The sequence below is a fragment of the Saccostrea cucullata genome, unplaced genomic scaffold (assembly GCF_032062105.1).
Source record: "Saccostrea cucullata isolate Sc308-1 unplaced genomic scaffold, CSIRO_AGI_Scuc_v1 ctg6844, whole genome shotgun sequence".
Taxonomy (NCBI): Eukaryota; Metazoa; Mollusca; class Bivalvia; order Ostreida; family Ostreidae; genus Saccostrea; species Saccostrea cuccullata.
The window spans coordinates 10,496-32,212 of record NW_026928413.1 but is presented as its reverse complement, the minus strand read 5'-3'; the positions used below and the strand labels follow the sequence as shown (position 1 = coordinate 32,212).

The 21,717-nt window shown below is 30.5% G+C and overlaps 1 long non-coding RNA gene across 1 annotated transcript; it reads left to right on the top strand.

Moving 5' to 3' along the window:
- Positions 1–7,321: 7,321 nt before the first annotated feature.
- On the top strand, positions 7,322–10,820 carry LOC134277506 (uncharacterized). The gene is made up of 3 exons (XR_009994264.1): positions 7,322–7,373; positions 8,173–8,265; positions 10,811–10,820. It is a non-coding gene; the product is annotated as an uncharacterized LOC134277506 (long non-coding RNA).
- Positions 10,821–21,717: the final 10,897 nt, after the last annotated feature.

Sequence of the window (21,717 nt, the reverse complement as noted above, 5' to 3'; positions counted from 1 at the left end):
TACAAAATCATAGATAATGCAATACATGTACTTCTTATAAAAAAAAACGTATAGGAATTATTAAAACAATTCAATTCACTCGTACTTAAAACACTATCAAATTCATTGAAGATTAAACATAATTAGTGATAGGGAAAGGGGATCCACATAGCAGTTATGTCACATCATCCTTTAATTATGTAAGACCAATGTTTTAACTTAATTTATGAATATATCAATATTTAAAACTTATTTTTGCATTAGCAGGAACATTGATTTTACAAGAAGAGAAAGCAAAGGTAATTTATTTGTAATGAATGGCTTTGTTAAAAAATATAATTTACTTAAAACACACATATAAAAAGCACTTTTATGATAGATTGACACCAGTAGCGAAATTATTTTCAATCCCGTGTCTTTGAAAGAATATTGTGTAAAGTAAACTGATAAAACGAATTACTAGTTTATACCCCTGGTACTGTGCAAGGAACTAGTTTCTTTAGATAAGATATCAACAGCATAGGCGAAAAAAGCATCAATATACAACTAGCATTAGAATCAGCATTTTAAAAGCAGCATTACCATGATCAGCATCAGCAAGGGAAGGATAAAATTAGAATTGACCTTCTTAAAATCAGAACTGAATTTCTAGCATCAGAATATCAATCAAGTGTTATCATTTTAAAAAATGAAAGCAGTGGAAGAAAATAAGTTTAGGAATTTTATTCCTGAGGTTGTGAGCAGATTTGTATCTTATATATATATTTAAAAGGTTCTGAATAATGTTTTGATTCTTAAAAAAAAACTTGAATTCTACAATCAATTGCATTATACTCCATGATTAGATCCAATATCCAATATGAGAAAGTATATTTTGTGACGGAAGATTTTTTTTTAAAGAAAATGATATTCTTTATCATTTCAAAGTATTAATAGTATGTTGATTTTGCATTCTTTTATTATTTCTGTTGGGAAGGAAGTTATAAAAATGAGAAATTTCACGACACACAGGCAACCGTTAAATAGAAATATAGATAAGTGTTTGACAGAGAGCATATTTTAGTCTCATCTAAAAGTATATTTCCCTCAAAACAATGCTATTAACATGACTGTTTTAAGAAAAAAACTAATTGTGGTACCAGTTGTCGGACATATTGGCTGAATCTATCTTCCTTTCTTTTTTCACGTATTGTGACATTTAAATCTATTTTCAGCTTAGTGAGTCATTGTCTTGTGATTGCTTATAGCAAAGGTAATGTCGATACTCGTTGATAGAATAAAAATAAAGTTATGGTTGAAACCTGACCAACTTAAGATTTTAAATTACCCACTGCTCATAAAATTTATAGATTAACTTTCCTCTAGCAGAATTCATCTATAGTAGCGAAGAAATAAATAACCACAATGCATATCTTAACTCTCTAATGCCTCGGGTGGTAGCTAGGACCAATTATGAGGTATAATTATAATGTATACGGGAACAAAATAAATTTGTACTCAGTTAAAACTCAATGATTAAATACCATTTCAAAAGAATTATATGAGGAACTATATTTTGTGGTGGAAGGTTTTCTTTTTATAAGAAAGTAATATATTTATCCTTTTCGGAGTATTGAAAGCATGTTAATTTTGGATTCTTTCTTTTTACATGCAGCCTGTAGATTGACTCATTTCTGCTTAATGGACTGTTTAATACTGGTCGTGAATTTTCTATTAAATAGATTGTCGTGAATTCTATCGTCATATTTGGTAAATATAGCTAATAGTTTGTGTAAATGAAGAAAATAACGGCCCCATACCATAAAAAACAGGTCTAGTTTTAGTTTCTGAATATATACAATATTTTTAACAATATTCTTTCAAAATATAGTAAAATGTCATAACTTTTAAATGATATTTTTGCTTGTTAATTTTAAATGCCAGATAAAGGAATATTGTAAGTGTAAATGCTCACGTGGAGTAATTTGAAAATTTTCTTCTTGTCACAAATTCAAATGTGTCAATTTAAGATGAAATAATGCAGCGTTTGCTCCCATTACTTTTTTCTAACAAAAATTTTTTTTTAAAAAAATGGTTGATGTATACGACGTATTTAAAGTGCAAAAAGGTCATCACCTGCATACTGAGTGTATATATCTCAGTTGATTCGATACACAAGAGCATGGGCTACATACAAACAATTTCTAAAACGAGGTAAATTATTGACTAGCAAGTTGATGAAACACGAATATCAGCAGTCTCGTTTAAAGTCATCATTTCGTAAGTTCTACGGTCGATGCTATGAACTTGTTAGCAAATACAATTTATCACTGAGTTAAATGCTGACTGACGTTTTTTCAAACCAATTGTTAGTCCATTGTTTATACACTGAATTGTCGAAGGATTTACCGTTATTTCACGATCATGAAAAGGAGCACACAGCGGGTGTAACCGGTGGGCAGGGGATGCTCACTTCTCCATGGCATCTAACCCCATATCTGATGTTTTGGAGGTCCTTGTTTGCTCTGCTCCTATCTTTTATTGTTTTATGGATTTCGATATTGGATACTGCTCGTTATCTCAAGATCCTTCTCAAACTAAATATGTAGCGAACATAGAAGGACATGTATCCGTGTTTTTTGTTTTGAGTTTTAATAAAGTTTTGGTTATAAATTCTAAAAATATACTTGATAAAAATTCTTATTACTCTTGATAGTAGAATCCAATTTAATCTTCCTAAATTATTTAATTTAAAAATATTAATCCATTTATATGTAAGTATTAATACATAGTAAGATATTCAAATGCATACACACATAAAGACATTCTTATAACGTTAAACAGCAACTTCAGTTATCTACTCCTGGTAGAAATGACCTTATTAGAAAACAGAATCAGGATAATGATAACTAGCATTAAATCAACAGAAAAGGGAAGCATGCAAAATAATAATCAAGAAAGAATTCAAATCAACATCGATGCTATAAAAATTAGTTCCCTACATTGTAAATAAGAAGCAGAATCGCTAATCCCAGACACTTTGTTGGGAGGGACTGTTCTTCTTTAAATTTTATTTCTAAATTCAATAAAAAGCTTCCACAGGAAGGAAAAAAAATCTTCAGTCATGGCAAGCCTCTTATCCTCTGAATAGTTCAAAGCTATTGTCAGAGCATTAGAAAAAAACCAAATATCTGCTTCATTTTTTCTCTTGAAAGGTGGAAAAGGTAAGAATTAGAAAGATACGATCCTCTATTTGTTTAAATCAAAGTGAAAGACCACCTACACCGAGATAAATCGTAGATAAACCTTCCACCATATAATGCTTGTTTTTGCCTATTAGTTAACAGATTTGGACTTGTTCTATAGTAGGTTAAAAATTCCCTATGGAACATTGTTTTGTATATATGTGATTTTATACAACGTAAAATATGCTGTTTTGAATATTTAATATACACAAATCATTTAATTTCCACACACTCTCACAACACATATAAACCCTCACGCACTCCAAACGCATCCACCCACACCCACATATATATGCTATATTAGTTAATAAGTGGAAGTCAATCATTTATATGGAAGGATGCTTACTATGAACCTTCTCTTTTTTAAAATGCATTTTTGGTTACTGTCATTGATTCCACCTGAAATAGACCGATTATTATTTAATTCAGTATTCATGAAACTAGTGCTGATTGTAACGGGAACCGTTACAGATGTTCCCCAAACGCTCCCAACTTCCTTTTGGTGCCTCATTCCCTCTAAGCTTCATCTAATAAGGCAAACTCTATGCATCTTAGACATTAACAACGTTTTCCCTAAGTATACCATGTACATCGCAAATTTTCGCATTGCACGTGAGCGCATGTGCAAACTTATGCAAAACGACCATATCATTTTATCTACACTATCAATTACTTTAATGTACCTAATATTTAGACATTTAATCAAAATGTATTAAAAGATACGCTAAAACCAGTGTATTTTTAGTTTTACTCATTGCACGTGCATGCACGTGCATGCATGTGCATGATGACCAAACCTTCCTGTAGGAGTCCATATTGTCTGTATATGGTGTATATCACATCCCAATTGGTTGGAAAACAAGGGAGTAATAGCTATTTTAAGTTTAAGCCAATCAGATTGCAGCGCACGTGCATGCGCGTGTTTTCATGACAATTTTTTCATATCATATTGTGGGATATCCTAATGCATGACTATGTTCAAGATATCAAAGCATTTCTTCAAAAAACAAGAAAGATATTGAGAATTTAGTTTCAGCCAATCAGAGCAAAGCACACGTGCACGCGCGTGAGATCTTGCTATTTTGACCATGTCCTCTTGTCTAAGCTTCTAATATATCCTTATGTTATGAGTTTCAAAGCATTTCATCACAAATTTAAATAGTAACGTCTATATCAATTATATTTAATTTCTCGTGTTGCACGTGCGCGCTCTTGCAAACACACGTGCGTGCACATTCTTTTATCATAATTCTTTTACATCAGGCTGTAGATCTCCCTAATGTATAACTATGTTTAAAATTTCAAAGGATTTCATCAAAAAACAAGAAAGATATTGAGACTTTAGTTTCAGCCAATCAGAGCGAAGCGCACGTGCATGCGCGTGAGATCTTGCTATTTTGATCATGTCATCATGTGTACAGTACTATTATATATTTATATTATGAGTTTCAAAGCATATTATCAAAAAATAGAAAAGTTACGGCCATATCTATTATATTGGTCATTTTACGTGTTGCACGTGCACGCTCTTGCAAGCACGTGCGCGCAAAATGACCTTGATTCCGCAAATCTACATTACATGTCTACTAACCCTAAAAAGGTTTTACCTACTTCGGGTGAACAGTTTATAAGATCAATCGCGGACAAAAAAGTACCCAGGAAGAAGAAGAAAAATAATAACTAGAAAGTCTGCTATTGCAAGCAATAGCATATGTCGCCCCGTATTAGACAAGACTTTCATTTTTATCATCACTAAAACAAAAGTCCATAAGCTAAGTTTGAAAACCTTTGAGTTATATCAGTCCTTTCCATTGGAAACGGAAGACCTTAATTCGGTACATCCCTCTCATTATTTTTAGAATCGGTAGGAGAAGAAAGTAGTGCAGGAAAATTACAAGTTCCTCAATTTGCAGACTTGCATAAACGAAATCTGGCAGATGTACTGAACTGAGCCTCATACTTGTTAATTGGCAGTATCTTTCCTATCATAAAAGCTTGGGAAATGTAATTTATGAAGAAGATCAGCCGAATTATTTTGTGTATTGTAACGCCAGTGGGAACTCTGAAATTTCCCTCTTTCACTTTCATTTTAGAGGTTCTACCGAAAAACGAATCTGACATGCCACCATCAATTCGAGCATTTCTGCATTGCAGAGAGCTGATGTGTGTTATGAGATGATAAATCATGTGTGAACTTTCTCAGTTTAGCGAAATCATGAACATTTTCGGCGAGATGAATGTTTTGTATACAGTGGTGATCAAGGCTTTACGAACCATCAGGAGCGGATCAAAGAATTTATGAATGAATAAAAACTATGGAAATGACGTACCAATTTTTTAATTTATACTTGCACTATCTAATGAAATGAATAATATACAAGTGATAGATATACAAGAAAACGCGAAATGATAATAAATGCAGCTGACAATCGTTATTTTTTTTTATATAGATAAAATAAAATATTTATAAATTCAAGAGACAAAACAGAAGGAGAATGAATGATGGCAAAATATCACATGACAGGAACTGAATTTTATGAATGAAGATTTTAAAAAGTTACTTGTAAGTTGTATATGTTATATCTGTGTATTCTACTTGGCTGTGTGCTTCAAAAAAAAAGGGGGGGGGTCGTCTTGAACATAGTAAATAGCCATAACGTTTGAACGGTAAGTACTAGGGCTTTCGTATTTCAAATATGTAATCCTTGTGAAAAGAACTTTTATTGGATACGACGAACTTTGACCCTTTGACCTAGACCTTGGAGAACACATGTGTACATCTGAATCTTTTTTTCTGTTTCGTTTCTATGGCAACCGTGAGCGACTCATTACAATTATTTTGAAAGTAGAAATCACTTTGACACAATGCAAGGAATAAACATTGAAAGTTTCAAAACGATTGCCTGAGTAGTTATTGAGAAAATCGAAATTAAAGAATTTTTACTTTCACCCGGTTTCCATGGCAATAATTGATTATATGAAAATTTTAAATACGAGTTGCAGAACTACAGATACTAATCCTTAAAATAAGAAAAGTTTCATGACGAACGTTTAAGGGACCAGAGAGAACACTCTCGGACAAAATTTGTCGCTTTTTACAGGTTTCCATGGCAACGGTAGACATATTGGAACTGAACGACCTCACTGCACAACTACAACCAGTGATCGTCCTTTGAGGAAAGTTTCAGGAAGATTGTCCCAGCCATCTCCGAGAAACAGCCTGTATAAAAAAAACATGCGTACAATATCAATATGTCGTCCCCGACTTCGTTCGGGGCGACATAATAAGAAACAGAGTAAAAACAATATATAACATTTTTGAATAAGTTTTCCCATTATATCACAAATATAATATTTTTATCCATATGCCCAGAAAAACTGCCGAATCACGCCGGATACAGTTATGTTCCCCGGAAACGGTTATGTTGCCCTCCTGAACACAGTTATGTTCCCTCGCGTGCAATCATTCTGCGTATTAATTACGTCGGGTTCGAAATTCACAGAGGCAGTTGCTAAGCAAACATAAACAGTTCCGCGAAAGTTAAAAAGTTGAGGCAACGTCTGCGATTTGTTTATTTGAATTCAGAGGTATTTGATAATTTATTTGAGGAGAAAAATTCTTTAAATACAACAAAGGTTATCAACACAAGTGTCAGCATACTGAAAACATTCTGCCATGAAACAGGACAGGATATTTCGGAATTATACTCAACGTACATGTATATCATTATGTGAACATAGTGTTCAACAAATATTTTCGATGATCGATTCGGGTTCAATGCTTAAAAATGTTACATACCATATATTACATGGCTTAATTCTCGGGCAGCAATACCATAATATTTGCCCCTCGGTGACAGGAAAGCCCTGGAGTGTTATGTCGCCCTCTGCCTGCGGCATCGGGCGACATAACACTCCAGGGCTTTCCTGTCACCTTGGGGCAAATATTCTGGTATGCTGCCCTCGAAGCCATGTAATATATGTATAATGTTCCCCAACTTCGTTTGGGGAACATAATAAAGCCTTTGACGATTGTTATTTTTAACGAAATGTATGCATCGTCTGAAATTTGGTTTTTTTTTTTTTTTGAAGAAAATGGAAGGCTATATAATGGTGGTTTTATAATCGGAATAAGCATCGACTTATCTTCAAATGCGATATTCCGAGCAGGTTAGTATATCTTAGGTTTGAATAATCTCAAAGCAAAGCAATGATATTTGACGGGGTACATGTATATTAATTGATTTGAATAATACTTTTCATTAATCATTGCCCGTCGCCTGTCCATAACTCTGCCACCTGTAGTCTTTTTTCTAACATTGTGCTTAGAATGACAAAACCAATGACACATATACTTTTTACGTAGTAGTATTCTAGTTAGCTTATTGTTTAACATCTTAATAATTCTCTTCCAATATTTAGATGTAAGGGAAAAAATCATAGCATTGATGATCAACTTTTCATCCACAAGAAAGCCAAAAGTATTGTAAAACTTATGACAGACAAACATCCTATGGCCGTCCAAATTTTAATTTTTATGAAAGCATAATCTACATGTCCAGAGGTGTGACTGTTAAAGTTAGAAAGTTTCATGCAAGACCTCTGACGTATAATGTTTAATTAGAAAAAAAAATTAAACGTTCCCATGAAATATTTTCCTCTAAATCTAAACTACAAAAACATATAATTATATTTTTATTAGCATGCTACGAGGTTTCATTGAGTTACTTTTGTCTCAGTAATACCTGCACGAATCATTTTGACAAACAGAAGTAAGTGGTTTGTTGAGGGTTACATTAGGCCTTTCCTTCCTTTTATATTTATTGTGTTATATTTTTTACTTATCTTCTATACTGATTATTTATTAAGCATTCAAGAAATCAACAAATTTAACCTTTTTTTTAAAAAAAAAACATTTTAACTTAACGTTTTCATCGCCTCATATGTGTTTCTTTCTTCTTTAATACAGAAAGCAGAGGACTATATAATAATTGTTCAACCCTAAAGAACTTCGAAAGAAACAAGATTTTTACTATTTATTTGAAGATGATACCCAAAATCGGTAAGTGTACGTTACGGTTTAAATACCTACAATATAAAGGAAAGATAAATTGAGGGGTATGTAAAGTCAGCTGAATCATATTTTTGATCAATCAATGTCCGGCCCCAGTCTGTCACTATGTCAAATCTTGTCTAAATCCTTAAAATTATAAAGATTGAGATTAGAATGGCATCAATATTTTCACCATGAAGTACTTTGTGATATGATGAATTAAATTTTTGAAATATGCCTGACTTTCTTCCATATTTTGAAGTTGGGAAAAATTTATTGATATTATTGACGAATTGTAAATTTTCTGGAAATAATGCAAGAAGGATATGGAAATAAGAACATTATTCAATCTCAACGTCCATTAAACAATGGAGAGCAAACACGGACCTCAGAAACATCAGAGGTGGGATCAGGTGCCATGGAGGAGTGAGCATCCCCTGCCGACCGGTCACACCCGCCGTGTGCTCGTTGTCATAATCAGGAAATAACGGAAAAAATCCGTCGTCAATCCAGTGTATAAACAATGGACTAACAATTGGTATGAAAAACGTCAGTCAGCATTTCATTCAATGATAAATTGTATTTGCTGACAAGGTCATTGTATCGACCATAGAATTTACGAAATGATGACTTTAAACGAGACTGTTGATATTCTTGTTTCATCAACTTGCTTGTCAATGATTTACCTCGTTTAAGAAATTGTTCATACGTAGAGCATGCTCTTGCGTATCGAATCAACTGAGATATATATACTCCGTATGCAGGTGATGAAGGTATATTGCTGCATAAGTAAGGGAAGTTGACGATAGAAAAGTTAAAGTCATCACGTTAATCATATAGCTTGGTTGTTAGATTACCATTAGTGTCTTTTTCAAGTAAAATATCCAAGTATGAAGCAGAAGTGTCGGACTCTGTGGTATCTCAAGCTCACCAGGATATATCGTATCTACGTAGGAATGGAAATTATCATTATTAATTGACAATACGTCGTCGATATATCTAAATGTCGAGTTGAAGGCCACGGCAAGTGTTTTCTTCTTTTCACGCATAAGATTTTGCATAAATTCTGCTTCATATGAATATAAAAAAAAGTCTGCTAATAACGGAGCGAAATTTGTACCCATGGGAATTCCAATAGCAAGCAGCAAGAAAAGATTAATTGATTCTAGTATAAGTTACAATCCTCACACTGTGATAGTTTTTTTCAAAATTGCTATAAGTGAATAACGGAAACTAAAAAAAGACAGGCCTATAAGAATTGGGCAAGAATGTCACTGTGCAACTACATTTGAGGAGACAGACGGAATATATGTTTTTCAAATCTTTATAATTTCATACCTGTACATATATATACTTTGGTTACATATTTTAATGTTTGATCATATCATAGTAATTAAGATATTTCATATTATGTCTATAATCGTATTTAGTAATTAGAGAATTTGATTCTGGTAATTGGAATATTTTCTTCGAAAAATTGAACCCTTCCCGAACCTGAACCTTTGAACCTTTCGTCATTTTTGACGTTGCAGAATGCTCCGGGTGTTAGAGAACGATATCACTTCAAATCTCATTACTCGAATTGTTTTTTTTTAAGTTAACATTATGAAACTTCTTAATAAGACCACACTTTATAAAAATATATATTATTTTCGTTAAAAGATATGAAATCAGTCTTCGATATTTTGGGACAACCCTCGTACATTATAAATTTCAGTCTGTCACTTTGTCATCTGTAGTTTATAACCTTTCACACATGATAGACCAAAAAAAAATGTCAAAACCAATGATATCAATAATATTCACCAAGGAGTACTCAATTAGATGATGATTTATCGACCTAACTTTCAAATCTTGAATTAGAGAAAAGTTATTACAATGAGGGCAGAATTTTCAATTTTCTAGGAACAATATAACAAGAAACAAACTAATCCAATAATTTATATATTACCATCATGACGTCATGATTATTTTTTTCGTTTAACAATGAACAGGAAGGATCTGCTATTAGTACGAATATTTCAACAAGACTGACAATCGCATGAAGAAGAAAAATGTTATTTCAAAGATGGCTGTAAAACTCTATACCTATAAATTTCAGTTTCAGAGACATTTAACCTATTTTCAGTGAGCATGCAGTTTCCCTACTGTAGAAGTACTTTTTCCGCGTAGGATTAATTTTCGATATATACGCAGTCACAATTTTTCCACGGAAATTTGGCCAGGCTTACTTTGTATAAATGTTAGGCATACAGTGACAGTCTGAGATATCAGCGTAATTTTCTACCCGCGGACTAAAAGGAAATTGAGATTCCGCGGAATTATCACCCGTGGAAAAAATACCTTTACAGTGTTTTTATCCATCTACATATTAAGAGAAATAGCAGAAATAAGTGATTTGTGGGAAAAGAAGTATGCACTGAACCTTGTTTTTTTTTATTGTCCTCATCCTCTATACAACGGTTTTATGTCCAAGTAAATTAATCCTTAAAAGATTCACTGTTTTCTACTAAATTAATACATTGTGTAAATTTTTTTCTCTTCTCTTTCACAGCAAAAAGCGGGCTTTATTTTACATTTCCATACGTAGAATTAGACGTTAACACAATGACGTCAAATACTTCGATGGAGTCAATATATAAAAATGGTAAGTATATGTTAGATGCAAGATTCAGATAATACATGCATTAAGGTAGAATGTTTGCCATTTATGATATCATATGAAAATAAGCTTTTCATCAGGTATGGTAAATTGTATTTTTTTAGAGGAAGAAGGACCTTTAGCTGAAAAAAACCTGTTGTTTATTTTTTTTTCATATTTCGTATATACCTTATTTAGTATTTCCCACATACCATAAAGATACATAAATAGGTTTTTAGACTTATTTCTGAGATATTAAGTGAAAAATACTATGCCCCACAGTGTCTGAGTGGAGTATTGATTCTCCGTGTTGCTGGGCCATTATTCAGTCGATAATTGATTTTTTCAGCACAGATAAAAATATGTCAGAGGAAATGTGTCTTTTGAAATATTTCAGAGTACATGTATAAATTGGGTTAAAAATTCGAAAAAGCAAGATTCTTTTGTGACACCGCATCTGGAGATGAAAATTAAAATTACGTACTTATAAAGACAACTTAAACAACAAAAAATTAAATTGCAAAAAATCCTATCATTAAATATTTGAAAATTTACATTGAAATTCAAGTTCGTCATGTAATTGATTTACTGTAAAAATTTCAGTTAGTGAAGCTGAGCTCAATATTGCAAAGGAAACATTTAAACAAGACATGAACATGAGAAAAACGTGTCATATTTAAAAATAATAATAATAATAATAATACTTTATTTACAGAAGGTGGCCTGATTAGTGTGACATAGTATTTTTCCTCAGGGCCTTCTAATTATAACAACAGTATTACATCAAATTAGCAAAGATGAACAACTTAAAAAGTGAATTATAATACACCTATATACACAATGTCACATGATAATAATGATAGTCATAATGAAATAATAAAATAGTAATAGTAAACAGATATATTTATATGACATAAAAAGTAATATAATGTCATATGAGTAAGATTTAACAATGTATAATTATATACATGTGCAAAAGATATACATAATTCAGAGTAATAAAGTTCTGCTATTGAAGATAATATACTTTTCTACATTTCGTTGTTTCATCGACTTGCTTGTCAATAATTTACCTCGTTTTAAAAATTGTTCATACGTACAGCATGCTCTCGTGTATCGAATCAACTGAGGTATATACACTCCGTATGCAGGTGATGAAGGTATATTGCTGCATAAGTAAGGGAAGTTGACGATAGAAAAGTTAGAGTCGTCACGTTTATCATATAACTTGGGTTGTTAGATTACCATTAACGTCTTCTTCAAGTAAAATATCCAAGTATCAAACAGGTGTTTCAGACTCTGTGGTATCATTTATCTCAAGCTCACCACGATATATCGTATCGACGTAGGAATTGAAATGACTATTGTTAATTGACAATACGTCCTCAATATACTGTGTACAGGGAAATTTTCGCTTTTTTTAATTTTCGCCCCTTTCGCCCTACTTCCATTTGGTCGAATTTTAAACGGGGCGAATTCAAAGAATACAGCATAACTTCTTAAACAAAACTGTGACTGGGCGAATTTAAAACGGGGTAAAATTGTTTGCAAGGTGAAAGGACGAAAATTAGACGGGCGAAAATAACCCTGTATACAGTATCTAAATGTCGAGTTCAAGGCCACAGCAAGTGTTTTCAAATAATAGATTTCTAGAATATAAAGAATTTATTAACCTTCTGTGATGTTCAAAATTTTGCATCTCTGAAGCCATCCTTATTAATCTATACAATTTTTTTCACTTCAAATCTCATTTTTGTGAAAATTCTAATAAAAAATTAAAAACTACGCCGTGAAAGTTATTCATGCTACTTATAAAAACATGACTCAGGTTGATTATTTCATATCTTTTCACAAAAGTTTGTTTGTATCATCTGTCCTTAAATGCTATGAGGTCATACAATTGTACTACAATGCAATTGCTCTGTAGCACACTTGTTCCCGTTTTTTGGTTCTGATTTTTATCAAAAATACTTGACAAAAACTTCTCAATATTTTTTTTTGCACAGCAACCAACCTATGTGACCATTTTTTTAATTAGCATCTTACGAGGTTTCATTATCTCTTCTGGTTTCTGAATTCGAAATTATATAATAATTTTTTTTATTTTCTATTTTAATAAGCAAACATTGGACTATATAATACATTTTCAATGGTTTATTAAGAATCACAAATCAAAAGAAAATTTGTATTTTTTATGATATATAAACAAGAAAGGTAATATCAAGAGTAGAATTTCTGAGAAAGATTACCATCACATGACCGTTAATATGTAAATTTATTTTTAAGCAATATTTTAAAGGTACAGGGGTTCGATTGCTTACGTTAGGAAGTTTCATATAACACCTCTGATTTTTATATAAATGAAAAATATGTTTTTGAAAGTTCGTATTATATTTTCCATGAGATAAACATTTCTAAAGTTGCTTTTAAATTTTTACTTGAAATTTTAATTACAAAAACCTTTAATATAGTTTCTTTATTAGCTTGCTACGTGGTTTCATTGGATTATTCTTGTTTCTGTAATACATAGATGTAATAGATATATTTTTGTGACAAAGAAAAGGTAGTGGTAGAGTTGAGGTGACATGTTTTTCTACTTTATATTAATTAATTCGTTTTTTTTATTTGTTTCCATTAAGAGACTGATTATTTATAAATTCAGTTTAATGTTATCAACAATTGTTTTCTTTCAAATACTTTTTTTAATTTTAAATGTATACATTGTTTCAAATATTTCCTTTTTCTTTAGAAAACATAGGACTTCCAAATAATAGTTCTACCCTAAAATTTACCAAAAGAACCATGGGTCTAGTTACTGATATAAAGATGAAAATTAATATTGGTAAGTATACTTTAGGTGTCAATTTGAATATCAAACATGTTATGGAATGACAAATTCAGGGGTATATTAAGTCATCTTAATAATATTTTTGATCAAACAATGTCAATCGTTAGTCAGTCATTTTGTCACCTGTTGTCCTAATTCCTTCAAAAATTGTGCTCAGATCTACAAACCTTGTGGCATCATTCCATAAGCTTGCTACTTTTATACATCTACATATGAATTCAACAAGTAAAAATCAATGAATTGTGGTAAAGAAATTTGACATAATCTTTTTTAAAAAATTATTACTTTGGTCATTTTATTAAAATTCTCATTCTGTTAAAAGGATTATATGACGTAAATCAATCATAAAAAAAATAAAAACATCTTTCAAATATTCAAATTATTTATTTACAGAATTTATATATTACTTATAATCATTATTTCTTCTTTAACTAAGGAACCATTGGACTATTTTATACATTTCCAAAAGTAGAATTGGACTTAAGCAAATCTACTACAACTACTTCAATGGAAAAGATATATAAAAGCGGTAGGTATTTGTAAGATACAGGTTTGAATACTATAAATGTTTAATATATGGCGTGTCTATTTTCAGTAATTCTAATGTAATCCAATGAAAAACTTGGGGGTGTATGACCTTGGCTAAATCATTTTTAGTATGACCAATAAATGTCAATGTTTCAGACTTTCCGTTGTCATATATAGTCTTAAACTTATAATAATGTGTTCTGAATAACAAATACAATTTCAATCAACATGTACAAAAAATGCACCTAAAAACGATAATGATTTACTGCAAAACGAGAAATCTTGGCGCATACACATTTTAGCGCAAACGCATGAGGGAATGTGTTGGTACAAAAATAAATTAGCGCTTGCACTTATCATTAACATATATAAATGTGATATTTTGTTTTTTTTTTCCACACCCGTATTTGACTCTTTGGTTAGTCAAGCAGAGAATCACCAAGGCACTCCAGTATATAAGTAAATATTCGCCAACTTTACTATGGTGTTGCAATCAAATGGACATGGCACAATGTTAGAATTTATTAATATTTTTATTTTAAATAAAAGAACTGGAGTATTATCATAATTTATTCATATTAAAACAATGCATCTCTCAAAAGAAAGTAACTGGGGTACACAGAAATCATAATCAGGTATATTGTCTGCAAGCTCAATGGCCAAACTTGATTGCATTGTTTACCTCCAGCCGATAGGTGATTACCACGCTGAGAACCCATGCAAGCTTTGATGGTGCTAATATTTACAATCGGGTAACAATTACCAAGGTATCAATAGACAAATTTAATTATATATAGAATTTGGTTCTGAATAACAAATACAATTTCAATCAACATGTACAAAAAATGCACCTAAATACGAGAATGATTTACTGCAAAACGAGAAATCTTGGCGCATACGCATTTTAGCGCAAACGCATGAGGGAATGTGTTGGTACAAAAATAAATTGGCGCTTGCACTTATCATTAGAATATATAAATGTGATATTTTTTTTTTTTCCACACCCATATTTGACTCCTTGGTTAGTCAAGCACAGAATAACCAAGGCACTACAGTATATAAGTAAATATTCGCCAACTTTACCATGGTGTTGCAATCAAATGGACGTGGCACAAAGTTAGAATTTATTATTTTTTATTAAAATAAAAGAACTGGGGAATTATCATATTTTTTTCATATTAAAACAATGCATCTCTCAAAAGAAAGGAACTGGGGCAAACAGTCATCATAATCAGGTATATTGTCTGCAAGCTCAATCGCCAAACTTGATTGCATTGTTTACCTCCAGCCGATAGGTGATTACCACGCTGAGAACCCATGCAAGCTTTGCAATCAAATGGATACAAAGTTAGAATTTATTATTTTTTATTAAAATAAAAGAACTGGGGAATATCATATTTTTTTCATATTAAAACAATGCATCTCTCAAAAGAAAGAACTGGGCCAGTTACAAATTTAATTAGCAGTTAATTTTAGTGTGTATATGAAATCCATCAACCCTTTGAAATTACGTAATCGGGCGTTCCGGTTTACATGTACTAATGTAAAAGCTTTGAACACAAACAGAAAAGTAAGATTTAGAATTTCGTTTGCACACAAAAGATTATAGCGTTCAGGGGCTCTTGTGCCAAAGCTAATTAAATTAATAGTGCACGAAAAAAATTCATTCTTAATTATATATTTCAAGAAAGATAGTAACAAGAGTAGAATTTATGAGATTATCATTCTTTTGAGCATCAATATTTAAATCAATATGTGCTGCATGTTTGACATCAGAAAAATGTTGCAAATTTGTAATTAACTATTTCAATGACAGAAAAATAGAACATTTACAAACTGCTTATGTTCATGTTTGTTATGAAAGAACTTTTTATACGCTTTGATTGAAGCAAAATTGAATTATTGTCTTCCTGTACAATAATGATTTCTTATATAATACTGTATATTCAGTTGTACAGAAAAATTTCTTCTGAAACATTTTTAAACTTTAGTTTGGTTTTATTGATCATACGGGTTTAGATTACATACAGATTAATCATACCAACACATTTTACAAGCAGAATAAAATTCTCAAAAATGCAGCTCATATTGCTTTAAATGTATTTTAAAGGAATATATAACAGTTACAGAGGTTCGACTGTTTGAGTAAGGAAGTTTCATTTAAGACCTCTGACTTTAATATAAAGAATAAATATGTTTTTAAAAGTTCTTATAATATTCTAAAAGACGAAAATATCTTCTTTAAAGTTGCTTTTAAATTCTTAACTTGGTATTTTAATTACAAAAAAACTTTAAAATGTTTTTTCTAGCATTCTATGTGTTTTCATTGCATTATTCTTGTTTCTGTAATACATAGATACATTTTTGTGACAAAGAAAAGCTAGTGGTAGAGTTGAGTTGTACACAATTGTCTACTTTATTTTGATTTATTCTTTTTTTAATTTGATTCTCTTAAGAAACTGATTATTTATCAGTTCAGTTTAATGTAATCAACAATTGTTTTCTTTCAAATACTTTTTTAATTTAAATGTATATATTGTTTCAAATATTTCTTTTTTCTTTAAAGAAAACATTGGCCTATATAATAAAGGTTCTACCCTTAAAATCAGCGAAAGAAGTATGGGTCTAGCTTCTTATATAAAGATGAATATTAATATTGGTAAGTATACTTTAGGTGTCAGTTTGAATATCTCAAATGTAATGGAATGACAAACTCAGGGGTATATATTTAGTCATCTCAATAATATCTTTGATCGAACAATGTCAATCGTTAGTCAGCTACTTTGACACCTGTTTCCGAATTCGTTCAAAAATGTGCTCAGAATTACAAACCTTGTGGTATCATTCCGTAAGCGTGCTACTTTTATACATGTATATATGAAGTCAACAATTAGAAATCAATGATGGGTGGTAGGAAAATCTGGCATAAACCTTTTTTCTTTTTTAAGAATTATCACTTTGATCATTTTATTTACGTTCATGCTATGTTAAAATGATTAGATGACGTAGATCAGTTAAACATATTTGAAACATTCATATTATTTTTTGTACAGAGTTATTTATATAACATATGATTTATAATTATTATTTCTTCTTTTACAAAGGAAACATTGGTTTCTTTAATACATTTCCAAAGGTAGAAATGGACTTTACCAAATTTACTACAACAACTTCAATGGAAAATATATATATAAAGGGTAAGTATAGTGTTAGATACAGGTTGAAATACTGTAAATGTTTAATATATGGCGTGTATGATATCTGATGATAAATAGCTTTCCAAAAGGTAGAGTAAAATTGATGTAGTGCCTTCTTTATGTGTTATGTATAACGTATAATAAAAAAGATATTTAGGTATGCAACCTATTTAAGAGAGATATTTGCCGCCAACGTCATTAAATAGAATGCAAAGTTAAATGTAACCTATTTACAATTACTTCCATGTAATCCAATGAAAAATTTGGGGGTGTATTATCTCGACTGAATCATTTTCAGTATGACCAATAAATGTCAATGTTTCATACTGTCCCGTTGTCATATTTAGTCTAAAACCTTCTATTAATGTGTTTTTAATAAGAAATCCAATTCCTATCAATATTTTTAAAAAATGCACTCCAATAAAGAAGTGATTTTTTTTCCTGAACGAACTCTTTTTAAAGAATCAGACATCAAAGGAAAATATGCATTCTTTATTATATATTTAATAGAAAGATATAATCAGGAATAGAACTTATGAGATAGATTGCCATTCTATTAAGCAATGTTAAACAGTTTGACTGCTTAAGTTGGGATGTTTCAAAGAAGACCTCAGATTTTTATTTAAAAATGAATAATGAATTTGAATGTTCCTATTAAATTTCTGATGAGGAAAATATATTCTTTATAAGGGCTTAAAAACTTTCATCTTGAAATTTTAAGTACAGATACCTTTAGCAAATTTTATTAGCATGCTTCTTGCTTTCATTCCATTTTTCTTGTTTCTGTAATACATGAACAAATTTTTTGACAAAAAAAGAGCTAGAGCCAGTATTGAGGCGGCACATTTTATTATACTTTATATTAATTGATTCGGTTCTTTTTAAAATTTGTTTCAGTTAAGAAACTTATTATTTATGAATTCAGTTTAAATGTAATAAACAATGTTTTTTTTCTTTTAAATTTATTTTTTTATTTCGACGTATATATCGTTTAAAATATTTTTCTTTAATTAAGAAAACATGGGAGCATATAATAATAGTTCTACCCCAAAAATCATCGAAAGAAGCACTGGCCTAGCTACTTATAAAATGATGAAAGCAAACATTGGTGAGTATATTTTTTAACCCCAATGTAAAGCAATGGCATTTTTAAAGGTATATAAAGTCATCTGACTTACATTTTTGATCAATAAATGTCCTAGTCCTCTTCAATGATATCAAATTAGAGAAAATCTGCTACCGTTGTTTATGTTACACATTGAGAAATAAAAATCTTAACTATAAATAACAATATTTTAGTTAGATTGCCTTTCTACGACCATTGCATTAAAATCCTTTTAATATCTTATCTTATCATCCTTCAACTAGAAAAAGTCAGTAACACAGTTTGTCGTGTGTTGCCATATTCATTTCATTTTCATGTAATAATTTGTTTGAAATTCTCAAAAGTATTATTAACAAAGACATATAATTTTTATCAGACACAAAATATCAAGACGGGAAATAAACCAATCTTGTAAAGGGAGATAATCCAAATTTACAGTAATTACCACTTAGAGTTAACAGAAAAATCATGAACATCGGTCTGAAAATGCTAAAACATAAATATAAACAACAAACAAAATAGGTGGAGACGGGGTGGAAGTAGGTAAATAACAAACTTTGGAAAACGTCCGTCCTCCAAGGATGTAGATGGGAGAAAAGGCAGATTAACAAACCGCGTGGTCGAAACTTTATTTGTTAGATTGTTTTGATTGGTCAGAATTTGATTGGTCAATCTCTGCCTCTCCTAAGACATGAAATAAAATGACTATTATAAAACACAGCTATGCAATATTTGAGACTTTCACCTTCATGGAGGACACTTATTGATTACAATAAAAAAATAAATAAACTTAATTTATACAGGTGGAAGGTTGAACTTTTATGAAACATTGTTTATTTCCACAAGTCTTTGAACTACCCTGACAAAAAACTTAGGTTTTGAAATAATGCCCCGAATATTTAAAACACCATCGCATGGGTTTCTTATTCGGAACTGGACAAATAACTGTATAAATGCAAGGCTTCAGACTGTTTTTTGTCATATGCACTTTACAACATTTGAAATATTGTGCTAAGAATAACAAAACCATACAATAACAACAATACTTTTCACCCAAAATATACTGCAGTATATATTATCCATAATCTTATCGCTTTCCTGTTTTTCAGAAATTATGGTAAACTGCCATCGCTTCCACATTTTAGAATTTCTGCAAGGCAGAATGACGAGTGCTTTCATCGCCTTTGTTTTGACAAAAGGTGGGATTTTTTAAAGTGAATTCATGCGCATAATTTCGTAACAAATTTTTATAAAATTTAGTGTATTTAATTTCAAGTGAACAAAAAATAAATTATTCTTTTCAATTAGAAAAACGAACAATGCGAGGTTGGCTTTTCATTTTGAATTGTCATTGAATTTCTTTCAATTCCTTTTTGGCAGAAATATTGAAAGCACTTACCAGAAAACATATGCATACAGATACCCAAATTAATTGTGAAGCAGGATAAATTACAGTAACATGCCATTTATAATATAAAGAAATTTACAATAGCCAACCAAAACCAGGCTTTTATGAATGTTTATGTAAAAGGGATTGATAAAGTTTTGCTTTCGTATATGGCTCTTCCGACTAGGATCAATAATTGTAATAAGCTTTAATCGACTACAGTTTGCTTAGAATCATAAGTAATCAGTAATCACCCATTTTCTGATTAAATCGATTCCTCTGAAAATGTCCTGTAATCATGCTTACACTTAATGATTACAAACGAAGTTCATAGAATCATGATTTTTGATGATATTCAGTGAATATTTTTCAGTATACAAATTTTTTAATAAGCAAAATGTATTATATGAGTAAAACCTATATTTTAGTTATATGCTTATAGATAGGTCCATTGTCAAGGCAGTTAGTAAATTCTATCAGCTCTAAGCTATCTTCAATAGTCATTTCGAAATATTTAAGAAGTTTAGCAGTTCGCCCTTTCGTACTAGATAAGTATATACTGACATTATTATAGGATTATTTTAAATTTTGATTTTTGTTTTGGTTTCAATTTATTGACATGCATGTTATGCATGTTCTGCATCATATTGTTTTTCATATAAATCTTGAATGTAAACTTAAATATTTTATATTTAAAACATCACAAATTTGATTGATTCACGTTGTACATAAAAAGATACAGGTGTGTGAATTAATTTGCATTAAAACACAGGCATACTTTAAGACAAGATAAGCTTGGTTAAGACCAATTATTAAACTATCTACGTTTGTCCAGTTAATGTGTTAATTTGAGTAAAACATTAAATAATTGAAAATTTCATTGAAAAGTTCATCACTCATCAAAAAGAATGATTACTATTGAATCCTTTAACTCAAATCTATAATTATATCCAGGTCGATTAAAAAATCGCTTATTTTCTTTCTTTCAACGATAACACAGACATTTTTTGTATTAGAGATAGAAATCAAATGATATAAGATATCTTATACATCTAAAAAAGATATGTACCACAAAACTTTTTTTTCTGAATTCTACCTCTAAAATTTAAATGATATTTAAATAAAGAAAAAACATGCCGTAGTCTTGAATATTAGAAAAAAAAATGCTAAAAACTAAATGTAATCAAAAGTGAGAAAAAAAATCATGATTCAAGAAGGAAAACTAATCAAATTATTTAATTGCTTCAAAATTTGTCTTTAACCGGCAAGTAATTAATTTGTTTTTATAAGAATCAAAATAAATGTTTTTAGTAGATTACATTTGAATGCATTTGACCCCATTGCTGACTAAGATTAATCTAAAATACATTCTAAGGTTTAACACAAATACCTACACCAACGTCTTCCCTAAAATCCATCCACATCGAATGCAAACAGGATATATTTATTTTTTAATGGTTGAACATTCAATTTGTTACATAAGTTGCAAAAACGTTCATTTAAATCGCATACAAATTTAACAAATTGAATGTTGTAGAATTTACATGAGTGACGCAATGATACAATCCACATTGTTCTCGAAGCTAAAACATTCAAATCAATAAACATATGCTTTCTAAACAATAATTTTTATTAAGAAACAATAAAGAAAATACAGTTCAGTTGAGTTTGTGACCATAGGACTCATATGCTTTTTGTATTTTATATTTCATGAAATGATTCCTGTCCATGACACCAATGAAATTCCTATAACAA